Here is a 15,631-nt window from a genome sequence, read left to right on the forward strand (position 1 = left end):
GCTATTCATCCCGGACAATTTTCCTTATTTTATCATTGATGTGTTAATAATAAAATTTGTTGTCTCAGGCGTAACTTTGTGAAATTTGCATAACATATTGAAATGTAATGAAATAATTGACTTTGTAAAGTGTGTGGAATTACGAAGTCAATTATTTCATTAAATTTCAATATGTTAATAATAACATTTAAAGGGAAAAGAAAAACATAGTAATTCATTTTTGAAATAATCTCGAGCATAACTACATAGAAATATTTCATAAAAGTTTAATGAAGTATCAACCATGAAGTTTCCACATATAATTTTACGTCAATGATATAACTTTAATTTGCACCTGTGAAACGTCATTATTCCTTGGAAATTGCATGGCTTTTGTCTCATCATACTTACAAGGTATTCCATTTTCCTCTTTAACTTTGCTCAATTGCTGCGTTTTAAAATACGAAGTTTTAGTTATCGGAGTTCAGTTTTTATCAAACGTTCTCTTTCGGGTTACGAACTGTAATACCCGACAGAAATATGAGATACATTGGAATAATTGCGTCTGATGTCACTCAAGTTTTCAAAGACGTATTTATCAATAATTTTAATTTTTTCATTAAAATGCTAAAGGCTCTTCGTGGAACGAAATCCAAGCACATGAGATTCATTTCGCTGGCTAAGAAATTTGTTATCCTGTACCTCGAGGGGACACTTTAATTGAATATTAGACAATTGTGAGCCCTGAAACACTATACCAGATTGTTTTTCGATTCCGTGGCTGAATTTCATATTGCTATTTTACTCCCCCTCTGCCACCACGTCAGCCCAATCGAAATCAATCCCATGCCTACTGCAATCGGTAAATTCTCGAGTTAGAAGAAGGAAACTTCAATTTGGATCACGAGAAATAAATCTTACTCATGCTTCCTTGTGAGCTAATCCGCTTAATTGTTAAGTTCGTTACTATCCCTAGAGTTCCAAATAACATCTAAACTTTTGATTAGACTACTGTGTGAGCAAGTTGTAGGGGCGAATAATTTTTATTCCCCTGTTCTTCTGTTCTAAAACTGACTCTGATTTTACAAATTACTTCACGCAAAATGTTCAAATCTGCACAAAGAACAAATGTTAGGCATATTTTGGCGTCAATATACATAAAATGTTTGCTCTTGTAAACACTATAGATTAAGAGTTAATCAATTAAATAAAGTGTATAGAATTTAAGAGAATCATGAACACCTCTATCAGAGTCTCAACTCAATTTATAATGAATATTTCCTTGAGAAATACGGAACAATGAACGTAATCTTTCAAAGTTTTCCGTTCTCACAGTTCGCTTAGAGCCAGTTCAGAGTTTCAGATGGGTGACCGTAGCTTTTGGATCGAAGATGATGAAGAGTTCACCCAGTACTAAGCCCTATACGGCGTGTGAAATTCACACATCAGGGTAGGGGGGCCAGTTCCTTTCCCTGTGCCGGTTATGGTTTCCCAGGAAGATCTGGTACCCGAAAAATCTCATAGCTTGGGTGGAGCTGCAGTTGCCCAGAAGGCCTTGCCCGGGAATCGAACCCGGGACCCTCCAGTCAGCAGTCAAACGCTCTACCCACTGGACTACCGCGACCCACACACACACGCCCGCACGCACGCACTGGATATGTAGATATATATATATATATATATATATATATATATATATAAAATATCTTCGAAATGGAACGCTCATCGGCGACACACAAATATATAAAAACACAGATGTAGATTTTTAGAATATAGAGACACAAAGAAAGGACACTCACAATTTGTTATTTTACGTTTCGACAGCACGGCTGTCGTCTTCAGAATCATATATATATATATATATATATATATATATTTTAATATATATATATATAACAATACACAGTAACACACAATATAGAAACACAAAAAAAGAAGAACACTCACACGTTATTTCTTGATATTTCGACGGAAACAATCTGTCTTCATCTGAAGATATAGAAGTAATGACTATATATATATAATATATTTTATATATATATATATATATATATATATATAATGGGCCCCTCCCCGGACTACAACCTTGACGTGGTGGAAGGGCTTGTGCGTTCCGATGACCCCTAGAGCTGTGCTGGCGGGAGTAACAATAATTGCTCCGGGTAGGGTCACCCATGCCAGATAGGTCGAAGGTTAGGAGCCAGACGAAGGTAGTACACGCAGCGTCTGTTCCTCAGTGAGGCGGCTGCAATGGCGTCTGAACCCAGTGGGGCGGCCATTAGGTAATGGTGTCAGGTTAAAAACACTATTGAGGAAGGCAACGGGAAACCACCTCAATTATCATTCCCAAGATTCAAATGATGGACTATACAGAGATTTTGAGTCCTGGCAACTACGGGGCTGGGCCCAATCGGCCGTGTGTCGTGCCCGGCAGCGGGGGAGGCAATGCTTCCGCGGTCGTCATCCCACGAAACCCTTGCAAGGGAAAAGCAGCAGCAGCAGGACAGAAGACGCAGGAGAAGAAGACCACATTAGTTAAAATAGGAACGTGGAATGTTAGGACAATGATGAGGACAGGGAAATTGGAAAATGTTAAGCGAGAGATGGAAAAGGGAAATATAAATATTTTAGGTCTATTTGAGGTGAAATGGAAAGATAGCGGGGATTACTGGAGTGATCCGTATAGAATGATATACAGCGGCGGGAACGAGAGCCAACGAGGGGTTGCCATAGTATTAAATGAAGAGGTAGGAAGAAGCGTAGTCAACATAGAGCAGGTGATGGATAGAATACTACTAGTAGAGATGAAAGCAGAACGGACGAAGTTGGTTATTTTTCAGGTATACATGCCATTGATTCTTCATGCGTCCCTTACAATTGTCTTCCGTCAAAGCAGCTTGTATCTCCCTCTCTGGAAGCGTGAAAAGTTCACGTTGGTATCAGTTATTTCATTACATTTTCCAATTTTGAATGACGAAGGGAAAAAAATAATCATTGGTTTTTCAATAAAAAGGTCGTAAATATGTTCAGTTAACTATAGTTTGAAAATACGTCGCTCAGTAGGCAATATAATGACATCCGGCTAATTGAAATGTTTTGTGGAATTTTAACCAAAAGGAAGTTTTTGAAAATCAAGATTTTAATAATAATAAATAAGAAAAGTTAATTTTTTACATTTATCTTCGAAGGTTGCTAAGGATTTTTAGGATATACAATAAAATCAGAGGATATAATAGGGCGTGTTCCTGTAGGGAAACATTTGATGGTGATGGGGGATTGGAATGCGACGGTAGGCGAAGGAAGTGAAGGTGACGAGGTCGGGGACTACGGTTTTGGCACGAGGAATGACCGCGGGGAGAAAGCAGTTGAGTTCTGCAGGAGACCAACACTTGGTTTAGACATTAAAAAAGGTGTAGGTATACATGGAAAATGCCAGGTGACTCAGGAAGGTATCAGCTAGATTATATCCTGGTTAGACACAGGTTTAGGAACAGTGTGATAAATTCGCACAGTTTCCCGGGAGCGGATGCGGACTCCGACCACAATTTAGTTGTTATGAAATGTAACGTCCGTTTCAAAAAGATAAGGCAGAAGCGGTGAGTTAGAAAATGGAATGTAGAAGCCTTAAATGGTTTGTAAAGGAAGGAGTACCAACAGGCGGTAGAGGAAATCATGAGGGAAGTTAAGAGCTAAGTACTATCGAAGAAAAATGGGAAAGTATCAAGAAAGGATTGTCTAAACATACTCACTGATACCTTCAATGTCTGCCGAAACCTTCGATGGCGCGCCTTGTGGAAATCACAAAGTAAACCTTTCAGTAACTTAAAAACCAATCCCGCACTTGACAAATTCCGCCCGGCTTCAACTCATGAGCCAAAACCCCTTCCTAGTAACCATTCTGTCGAAATTTTTATACGTCTCCTTATCGAAAAAGTTTCCAATCATTCCTTCAGAAAAAATCTCAGACCGAAAAATAACCTCTCCATGAACGAACGTCATGCCCTAAAAATCCTACAGTCCAATCCCAACATCGTTGTTACCTCCGCCGATAAAGGCTCCTCTGTTGTAATTCTAAACACCAATGATTATATTTCCAAAGCCCTCGCACACCTGAACGATACATCCACCTATACCACTCTAACCAAAAACCCAACACAAACTTTCCAAACCGGAATTCGGTCTTTTCTCCTCCACTCCGGACCAGAAGAAGGCCTCACCTCCCAAGACATATCTCTACTTTCACTCCCAAACCCCAGGACACCCCAGTTTTATCTCCTACCAAAAATACACAAACCCAACATCCCCTGTCGTCCTATAGTTTCCAGTTACAATTCTCCCACCGAAAGAATCTCCGCATTCCTTGACCACCACCTACAACCACTTGTACTCTCCTTGCCCTCCTTCACGAAAGACACATGCCACTTCCTCGACGGTCTAAATTCTGTCTCTATTCCCTCCACACCCAACCTACTTATGGCCACCATCGACGTTACCTCACTTTACACTTCTATTCCCCATGCAGAAGGTTTATCCTCCCTCCAGCATTATCTTTCTCTACGCCCCCTACCCCAGCGCCCCTCGACGGAATTTCTCCTCAATCTTGCCACTTTCGTCCTAACTAAAAATGCATTCGCTTTCCAAAATTGTTTTTACCTACAGACAAAAGGCACAGCGATGGGAACGAGGATGGCACCGTCATACGCCAATCTCTTCATGGGCCATCTCGAAGAGACTTTCCTATCACAGCATCCCTTCCAACCTCTTTTCTGGGTCCGCTACATAGACGATATTTTTATTCTCTGGACACATGGCTCTGATTCTCTCAACAATTTCTTATCCGCCTTACATTCATCTTTCACTGTTAAATTCACCTCTTCCATTTCAGACTCCACCATCACCTTTCTTGACACAGACATCTCACTTCAAAACAACAAATTCACTACTTCAGTACACATCAAAGCCACTAACCCTGAAAACCCTCCTTAAAGAACTGTTTCCAATTTTACATGACAATGACGCGACCTCATCCTTACTACCCCAATGCCCATCTATCGCATACAGACGACCCACCAATCTCCAAAACCTTTTGCGATCCACTAACCCTCTGGCGCCCCCCCGTGACAAATTTCCTAATATTTCCCCGACTTGCAACCGCCCCCGATGTAAAACCTATCATCTTATTAGGTCTACTCCCCTCTCCCTACATCCCATCATTGCCCCCTCACCTTGTTCCCACGCTAATTGCCTCTCAAAAAACATTATTTATCTTTTATCATGCAAACATTGCAGTTCCTTTTACATAGGCGAATGCATTACCCTCTTATCCATCCGAATGAATAATCACCGGTACTCCTGCAATTCTGCCTCACTCTCTTCTCTTCCTATCCCTTCACACGCCAATTCCCACAACCTTTCATTCGACCAGTGTTTTGCTCTCAGCTTCCTAGAATCCCTATCTGATTCAGCCACCAATATAGAGGTGAGAACTCGTGAATCCGCCTACATATTAGCTTTCCGTTCTTTCAAAATTCCCACCCTTAACCTCCATCTTTAATTTCCCTCCCATTATTCCCTCCACACCTCCCCTCCCCGCCCATACCTCTTTCCCCTCTCCACAGCAACAGCATATTTTCAGTCTCTCTTGAAGAAGGCCTCTGAGAGGGCCGAAAGCTCGAACAATTATCCGTTTGAGTGTTCTTTTAAATGTTGCTATTCTATTCTATTTGCGTTATATTGTGTCAGCCCAGTATTGTGCCGCTCGTGTGAGTTTTTCCGTACATCGTTATATATATATATATATATATATTATATTATGGGTGCACGGATTCGTCCGAATGCAACACGTGGCTGGGCGATTAGAGACCTACCCCGTGTCCCATCTCCCAACGAGGGAGTGTCTCGCGTCCGTAGGTCGGACGATTGGAGGGTCGTCTCTCGGGGCAAGGGGAAGGTAACGCTGCGGCGTGGATTGGACTCTGCGGAGGCAGATACCATCCCCGTCTCCAACAGGTACCAGGTGCTGTCGGATGACAGCACCACCGTACTTGCAGCCCCTATCCCTACTCCGAGGGCACTGCCTAGGGTAAGACGTCAGGGAACGGGAAGGGAGGGAGTTGTAGTAATAGGTAGCTCGAATGTCCGTCGTGTAATGGTTCCATTGAGGGAAAGGGCGCGCCGCGTAGGCGCCGATCAACGGGTGACCGCCTGGTGTATACCAGGCGGAGGAGTCCCTCAGGTGACGAAGGCAATCGAGGCGGCGGTCAAAGGCACGAAGTGCTCTAGGCTGCAGGTCGTGGCCCATGTGGGCACCAACGACGTCACGGACCGTGGATCCGAGGAGGTCCTCCGTTCCCTTAGGGAACTGAGCTCCGAGGTGAAGCGCGTCCAGGGCGTCGAGGGGGTTCGGCTGGGACTAACGGTCTGCAGCATCGTTCCGAGGGAGGATCGCGGGTCTCTGGTTTGGAGCCGAGTGGAAGGCATAAACCAGAGACTATCGAGATTCTGCTCGGACATAGGAGCCTCCTTCGTCGACCTGAGACCAACCCTCCGATCTTGCAGGACTCCCCTTAACCGATCTGGGGTCCATTACACGGCGGAAGCGGCGAGTAAGGTAGCGGATAGGATACTCGACCACTGTAGGCCTTTTTTAGGATAGAGGGCAGGTCACTTAGTGGGTCAGTAACATCTGGGGATAGCGCGTATAATATTATTAACAAAAATATAAAAGTCACCGACAAAACTGGCATTGATTTAGAAAGACATGTGACACGCACTTCCCCACAAAGGCGTCCTAAATTACAGTCAGGCACAAATAAGGACGTTATTCAACATCAAAATAATTTAACTATACTTGTTATAAATTGCAGAAGCCTCAAGAACAAATCAGCGGATCTAGAACACATTATCCAAACTCATTCCGCTGATATAGTAATAGGCACAGAGAGTTGGCTGTGCAATGACATAAACGACCAAGAAATTTTCCCAATAGATTTCAAAGTTTACCGACACGATAGAGATACAAGACCCGGAGGAGGGGTTTTCGTGGCAGTTAAAAGTCATTTTGAAAGCAGACAAGTTTCATTTGAAAATAATAACATAGAAAGTGTTTGGTGCACCTTAATACGGACCAATCAACCCAACATAAATTTATGCTCTTTCTACAGACCTCCAGACTCAGATTTGAAAACACTTCACACCCTCAACGATCAAATTTACAATTTTACACGTAAATATAATAACAGCATAAACATAATTGGTGGCGACTTTAATCTCCCTGGTATAGATTGGGACAACAATATCGTTAAATCTGGGACCCGCGATCGCGAATCTTGCAATTCCATGATAAAATTGGTGCAAAGAAACTCCCTCCATCAAGCAGTACGCATGCCCACCCGTGGAAAGAACATATTGGATCTATTTCTTACAAACACGCCTGAACGTATTATTAGTGTATCAACTGATGAGGGCTTGAGTGACCATAGAGCAATTAATGTCCACTTGGACATAGAAATAAAAATTATTGTTAAACCAAAAAGAAAAATTTATAATTACCACAAAGCAGACTTTGAATCTTTTGCCAATCAATTAAACTCTTCACTACCCGAGTTCAAAACCCGCTTAAGTCATGTCAACGTGGAAGAAACTTGGACAGAATTTGTCAATATCATGCAAAAAGGAATCGTAGATTTCATACCTATAAAATACGTTAAAGCAAATCGCGACCCCAGGTGGTACAATAAAGACGTTAGAAAAGCCCTTCGAAAGCAGAGAATGCTACACTCTAGGGTAAAGAGGGCAGGTGTGAACACATCATCCCCTGAGAATAAACAATTATGGGACACATATAGATCCTCTAAAATTGAAACCAAAACAAAATTACGTAGCGCTTTACTGGACTTTAAACGCAAAGTACTTTGCGAGCACTTGGACACTGACCCCAAAGCTTTCTGGTCATATGTTAGGGAAGTAAATGGGAGTAAACAAACCGTGGCTTGCTTAAGGGATGGTAGCAATATAATTCATACAGACAGTGAGGGTAAAGCTAACATCCTAAATTCATTCTTCCAAAGCGTTTTCTCGAATGATGTTGCCACCGCATATCTCCAAGAAACAATGCATACTCCACCCATGGAAAAAATAACAGTGGACCAACAAGGAATTCTAAAATTGCTTAACGAGATTAAACCCAACAAATCCCCGGGTCCCGAAAATATACCAGCTAGGGTGATAAAACATTTAGCTCCAAACATTGCCCCGTACCTTGAATTTATATTTAAAAAATCCCTCACAGAGTGCAAAGTACCCAAGATTTGGAAAACCGCGCAAATAACGCCTATTTTTAAAGGTGGTGACAGGGAGGATCCCAGTAATTACAGACCTATATCTCTCACTTCTATCTGTTGCAAAATCTTAGAGCACATAATTGTCAGTTCAATAATGAGACACCTTGACAATATTAACTTTTTAAGTGACAATCAACACGGATTCAGGAAAACTCGCTCCTGCGAAACCCAATTAGGATTATTTACACATGATTTACTTTTATCGGGTGAGAGAGGTAGGCAAGTGGATGCCATCTTCTTAGATTTTCAAAAGGCATTTGATAAGGTCCCACATGGTAAACTCATTCATAAATTAAAGGTCGCGGGTATAAATAAGGGCGCCATAAGTTGGGTTAAAGATTTTCTTTCGGAGCGGGAACAGAGGGTAGTCCTTGATGGCGCTAGTTCCGACAGCGTTCGAGTCACGTCGGGGGTACCTCAGGGAAGTGTGATCGGGCCGTTGCTTTTCTTGATTTTTGTTAACGATTTGAACCGCGAAGTGAAAAGTAAAATTAGGATGTTCGCGGATGACACGGTGATCTATCGGGAGATATCTGGGGATGAGGATCGTTTTATTTTAGAGCAGGATTTAGATTGCATTACTAAATGGTGTTCTAACTGGGGATTGACTCTAAATTATAATAAATGTTCAGTGGTAAATTTCTTTAAAAGATCAACGGGATTTGCTTACAAATTAGCTGGAGGTGACCTAGCAGTAGTTGATACGGTGAAATACCTAGGTGTCACATTCACAAAAGACTTAACTTGGGGGACTCACATACGTAGAGTCTGCGGTCAAGCATATAAAAAATTGGGATTCATTAGACGCATTGTCGGCAAAAGTGACTCGAAGGTCAAGGAACGTTGTTACCACGCTCTTGTAAGGCCTCATTTAGAATACGCATGCAGCGTGTGGGATCCGAGTGAAAAAGGTCTCATTCGGGAAATTGAGAAGGTTCAACGCCGGGCAGCCCGTTTTGTAAAAAATTCCTACGATAAAACGCAAAGCGTCACCGAAATGCTCATGGATTTGGGGTGGGAATCATTGGCTGAGAGACGATTCAATGCAAGATTGAAATTATTAAATAAATTTAGATCCGCATGTTTCAGCACCGAGGTCTCGCAAATTATTCGTACTCCTACATACATTGGTCGCTTGGATCATGCATATAAAATTCGGGAAATAGATGCCAGAACTAGCCGACTCAAGGACTCCTTCTTCCCACGGACAATACGGGATAGCAACTGCAGGGTTATAGATAGCAAAAATTCCACTTTGCCACCCTCAGCGTCTAAAAAATAATTAGTTGTATTTAAATGCATGCTCTTCCACTAACCTTATGTTTTGCTATAATAACCCATTCTTTCCGAATGACCTCATTCGTGTTCCGTTCATCTGTTTTTAAGTTTCCCTTTCAATCCCTCGTCCCTCTCCGCGGGGGCAAATTCCTGCTACCTGCAACGTTGGGTCGCATTCCCTGCCAATTAGAGACTCTTTGGGGGTAGAGTGTTTCGTGGTGCATTTTCATGTGGTAGTGATGTTTCAATTTCTTGCTTGTTGTGTCCTGGCTTCCGTGTTGTAGAATGTCTTTCGTGCTGCATCATGGGGTGCAGTTTTTTAGTTGTTTTGCGGTATATGTGTTTGCATGAGTATTGGATGAAGGGATTTTTGCATGAGTGTGTGCGCTGCTGTGGGTGTAATTTTCCGTGGTTTTTTTTTTTTAGCATGTGGTATTTTTCTCTTTTACGGTTGGTGACCTAACACCCCCCGCCACACGCCCTTGCGGCGGCTTGCGGGGTATTATGTAGATGTAGATGTAGATGTATATATATATATATATATATATATAAATTATCCCTAATCCTTTACACCCTTTCGCAGATAGCACTGTTATTGTGACGGATGCCGGGGAACAGCAGGCACATAATGCATATCTGACGGTTCAACTTTCCTTTCATCGCTTTCCCAAATGATTTTGATTTTGGCGGCGGGAGAGGGGGGCGGAGGGTGGTTGTCCGTTGTTGCGAAGAGAATGCGGGCGAAACCAATTACCGGGTGCCGAATCGGAGGGTTGAACTGAAATGAGAGGTATAAAAGGGAAAGTGGTTGCCTAATGCAATTTCGAGAGGGATCGGGACATAATATGCATTGAAGCAGTCAATCATTGGGAAGGGGTGGAATCCTCCGTCCTTTCGCCACGGTTCTTTCTCCAGATTGAGACGCATCGCGGGAGAATTGAGAACGAGAGGCACGCCATTGAAAGGTTTACTGAGGCTTTTCACTTTTTCTCAAAACCTTAACAGGAGAAGTGAGACATAGCAAGTTCATTCTTAATTAAAGATGATTAATTTAAAAAAACGTTCATGCAACCTTCTCGGTTTGTATTCTGGCGATGTAGACAGATGCCTGTCTTGAGAGCATTTCAGGAGATTCGCTCTCTTTTTCCGATAATTGTGTTGGCCTCTATTCATACTATTTCACTTCTGTCTCGATCATGCCTTTCCTATGCATACCCTTCGACTCCTTAGACTTGAATTATCGACATCTTCCTCGAGAGCACACTCACCAAAGACGTCATCGGTCTCCCGATAAGAACTTGATTTCCCTCAAAGCATGTCCTGTTCTCATCATTGAGAATGTTCATGCAAGAATGTATGTACTTTTCGACATCTAACACACCTCGTATCTTTCAAAGTTGTCCATCTATTCTATGTACGAGGGTCATCCGGAAAGTAGTACCCGTTCGTGCCGCATGAAGTGCTGACGACGCGAGTAGCCGCTGGACGAGGTCAGATAGCTTCAGTGGCTTGTCTGCCTTCTCTGAGCCAAGTTGCGTGACGCTAGCATTGCCTGTGTTGTTTCTGTGATTGTTTACAATGTTTAAAAAAATTGAGAACGCCGCCAGTTGTGAAGTGAGGGCAGTGATTAAATTCCTCAATGCAAGAAACGTTCGCCCATGTGATATTCATCGCCAATTAAAGGAGGTGTATGGAGACAATGTAATGGACGAGTCGTCTGTTCGGCGGTGGTGTCGCAACTTCAACATGGGGAGGGGGAACACACACGACGATGAGCGTTCGGGGAGACCGTCTGTCATTACAGACCAACTGGTGAGCTCAGTTGACGAATTCGTGAGGAACGATCGGCGCGTCACAATTGATGACATCTGTGAGCATTTTCCCAATGTTTCTCGAACAATTGTTCATGAAATTGTTAAACACCATCTGCATTATGCAAAAATTTGTGCAAGATGGGTCCCTCGCGTATCTCAATGAGCTGGCGGCGAAGGACTATGCAGCAGGAATACAGAAACTTGTCACACGTTATGACAAATGCCTTAATTTGCTTGGAGATTATGTTGAGAAGTAGTTTAAAGTATCCTCTTTCAAATAAAATTTTTTATGTTTGTTAATATTTACTTTTGTGTCTTTATTTCACGAACGGGTACTACTTTCCGGATGACCCTCGTATCTTAGTGGTCCAATCATGCCCCATCCAATCTGTCCTCTCTTGGAACAACACGCACCGCGTTTCGTGGACATTATTTACATTTTCCTGACATAACGGGATTCACTCACATACGAGTGCAATGAGGTGGGGACGAGCATAATATTAAGCACGGTGATTTTTGCTACCTCGAAGAAACATTTGTTATTTTTTAAGTTTACGCATTATGCACGATTATCCGGTATTTACACGCCTTTATACGTACATCTTCAAAAATCCAATCATCTTTCACGAAATTTTCAATAAGAAACGAAAAAAATCAACCTATTTTTCAATTTTATCCCCGTTTGAATTCACTGCGGGATAATTTTCTGCGCAGTCTTCTCATCATACAAGAAAATGTACCACCATTTTTAACGAGTTCGAAACATACTTCATGTAGTATTGCTTACGCTTGAGTCACTCTCCGTTAACAGATGATATCATCTTAGGCCAGCGCAAGGTGCGTATTTGAGATCGGAGGCGAGAAAAAACAACTCTGCAACCTCCTTTCTTTAATTTAGTTTTATCTCAGCTTTTAGTACAGATAATGGCTTCTATTTTTTATCAAAGTGTTTTAATCTTCCCAAAATTAAGTATGAAATAATGATAATAACAGTTATAGCAATAGCATGGTTCCTTAATTTACGAATATAACTTTCCACGGAGACAATGTTATTGGGAAAATATCGAAAAGTGAACACGCTATCACATTTGTTTGTGATTCATTGTACCGAACAAACTGCATCGCCATTCTCGCTTAAATTGAAATTCTATTTCCCACTTGGTTACAAACATTTCATTGCATCGAGATGAGTGATTGATAAATTTTAATGCATGATTAATATCTTTCATAAGCAAATTCCGACTTCCAAGGCCTGGTTAAAATACTATGATCCCGTATCTGCTCCTACGCCTCGGGAAAACTGCCCGTCCATTGAATTTAAGAAAATCATATTAGCCTTCTCACCATCACTACCATGAAAAAAATGTGGCAGACAGGCTGAAGTGCCCGGATGGAAACATAGCAAAGGTGAAAAAATTACCCTTTTCAAAAATATGCTTAATATTATGACCAGTTATAATAGTTAATTGAGTTATGAAATCCATAATTGACTTATGAGATTTTTGCCAAAATAGATCCTTGCAACTATTGAAGAAATGCAGACTTTTCTGGGACAATTACATAGTCACTTTCTCAAAAAACAAAACCATTCGTATGGCAGCACCCAATCGTTTTCGCGTTCTCCTTCCTGGCAGCACCAAACCCGTTTCTCAGTCACAAATACACATGAACTGGTGGCAACAACATTGAACATAAAGGTAGGAAGTGACCGAATATATTGGTAGAAGTAAAAGCGGAACCAACAATCTTGGTCATTGTTCGGGGCCACATACCACCAAGCAATCATAAGGAGGAAAAATCCATAGTGTATAGAATCTATTAGAGGATATGTTTTGCACTTGTTCCTTAAGGGAAACATTTGGTATTGATTGGAATATGACGGTAGGCGAGGGGAGAAAGCAGTTGAGTTCTGCAGGAGACAGGGGTTAGTCATCACCAACACTTGGTTTAGACACCACAAAAGACGCAGGTATACATGGAAAATGCCACGTGACTCAGAGAGGTATCAGCTAGATTATATTCCGGTTAGACATAGGTTTAGGAACAGTGTGATAAATTCGCACAGCTTCCCGGGAGCGGATGCGGACTCTGACCACAATTTAGTTACCACGACCAATCTTCCGATGGCTGCTTCTCTCTTTCGGTGATTGAAACCATTCCCAAATCTGAAAGTAGCATAGAGGTGAGAACTCACGAGATGGCGCATATCTGGCTGCTCCAGTCATTTAAATCTCCCGGACTGAATCAAACCCACTCAATCCATCCAATAGCCGCCTACACATCCCCTCCCACCCCCTTGTCCGTTTCCTATTAGTCCCTTACCTCGTCCCCCTCTCCGCTCTTCCTCTGAGAACGGCATTCTGAAGAAGATGACAACCGTGCCGTCGAAACGTCAAAACTACATATGTGAGTGTCCTTTCTCTGTTCCTTTGAATAAATGTTTTAATAAAAGTTTTACACATTTGGATACATATATATTCCCTTCCCCAGAAAATCCTACCATATTAACATATTCCAACCACTTAGGCGTATCTGCATATTTACTTCAATTTTATTTTATATAATTATTCAATGGCTTTATTGAAGCGAGATTGAGACTTCATATTAACTTCTTCTATCTAAACCATATAAATTACATGGAATGACATTACAAACATATTCCCGAGACGGAGGGAAAGCCACCTAGACGGGAAGGGAAACCGCGACCTCTTTGTTGGCAGGCGAGGACGTTACCGCACCTCCACCGGGGCTGGGGCATGGAGATGTTTGAAGGGGGAAGGAAGACTGAAAAACAAAAGGTTGTGTCCCTTGACCTTACGCAACCGGGCCCTCAAAATGGGATGCCCAAATCCACGCGTTCCCCCGTGCGCGGGCTGCCTTTTCACTCCCGGCATGCTGCCTAGTTCCGTGCGCGCGGTGTGCCACAAGAACCGGCGACAGGAATGAAAATCGGGGCACATCTCATAAAATCAAATAGATTTGTGGATGATAAAGTTTAGTTAGCCAGGAAGCAAATGAGGAAGCACCCGATATGGTGGGCGAGGAGGGGGGTTTGTTGGGAGAAATCGGAAGGAGGCAGGAAAAATGGATGAAGGGCGTATTGACTGGCTCTAGGATGCTGAAAACCATAATAGAGGGGAGAATGTTAGGCGAACGAGGAAGGGGATGGAGTAGAATGGAGATTTTGGACTGGATGAAGGAAGTACTAAACGTCCCACTGTTCACTCTTTGAAGACGGAAAATGGAGAAATCATTACAGATAGCGTGAAAAAGGCAAATATTTTAAACCATTTTTTCCAGAGCGTCTACAACAAAAACACAAACGCACCAAACGATCCTCCACACCCACCCGGGGAACACATGAGCGATCTTACACTGACCAAGCAGGGAATAGTACATCTGCTCCGTAGTATCAAAGCACACAAGGCACCTGGTCCGGAAGAAATACCTGCTAGAATATTAAAGGAATTAGCTGACGACATTGCCCCATTTTTACATATTGTTTTTCTAAAATCGATAGAAGAAGGCTCAGTGCCTCGCGACTGGAAGCTAGCCCATATAACTCCCATCTATAAAGGCGGCGATAGGGATAAACCAACCAATTACCGACCCATTTCTTTAACATCGATCTCTTGTAAAATATTGGAACACGTTATTGTCACTAACATTATGAAATTTCTTGATAGTAGGAAAATACTAATCCACAACCAGCACGGATTTAGGAAAAGCAGATCTTGCGAAACACAACTTGGTCTCTTCATTCACGATATACTTAGATCGGGAGAAAACAACACCCAAGTCGATGCAGTATTCCTGGATTTCAAAAAAGCCTTCGACAAAGTCCCACACAATAAATTGTTACACAAACTTAAATACTATGGGATCAATGAGAAAATAATTAATTGGATTAGGGACTTCTTGTCAAACCGCAAACAAATAGTAGTCATAGATGGGTTGTGCTCAACGGAGAGAGATGTTACTTCGGGCGTCCCCCAGGGAAGTGTAATAGGGCCTCTTCTGTTCTTAATATACATAAATGACTTAAGCACACACGTTAGTAGCAATCTAAGGTTATTTGCTGACGACACGGTGATATACAGGGAAATAAGGAGCCAACTAGATCGCGAGCTACTCTCTAGAGACTTAGACAATATCTCGGGATGGTGCAATAAATGGGGATTAACACTTAATATAGATAAATGTGCAGTTTTGAAATTT

The sequence above is a fragment of the Hetaerina americana genome, unplaced genomic scaffold, assembly GCF_022747635.1.
Source record: "Hetaerina americana unplaced genomic scaffold, ioHetAmer1.1.p SCAF_28, whole genome shotgun sequence".
Taxonomy (NCBI): domain Eukaryota; kingdom Metazoa; phylum Arthropoda; class Insecta; order Odonata; family Calopterygidae; genus Hetaerina; species Hetaerina americana.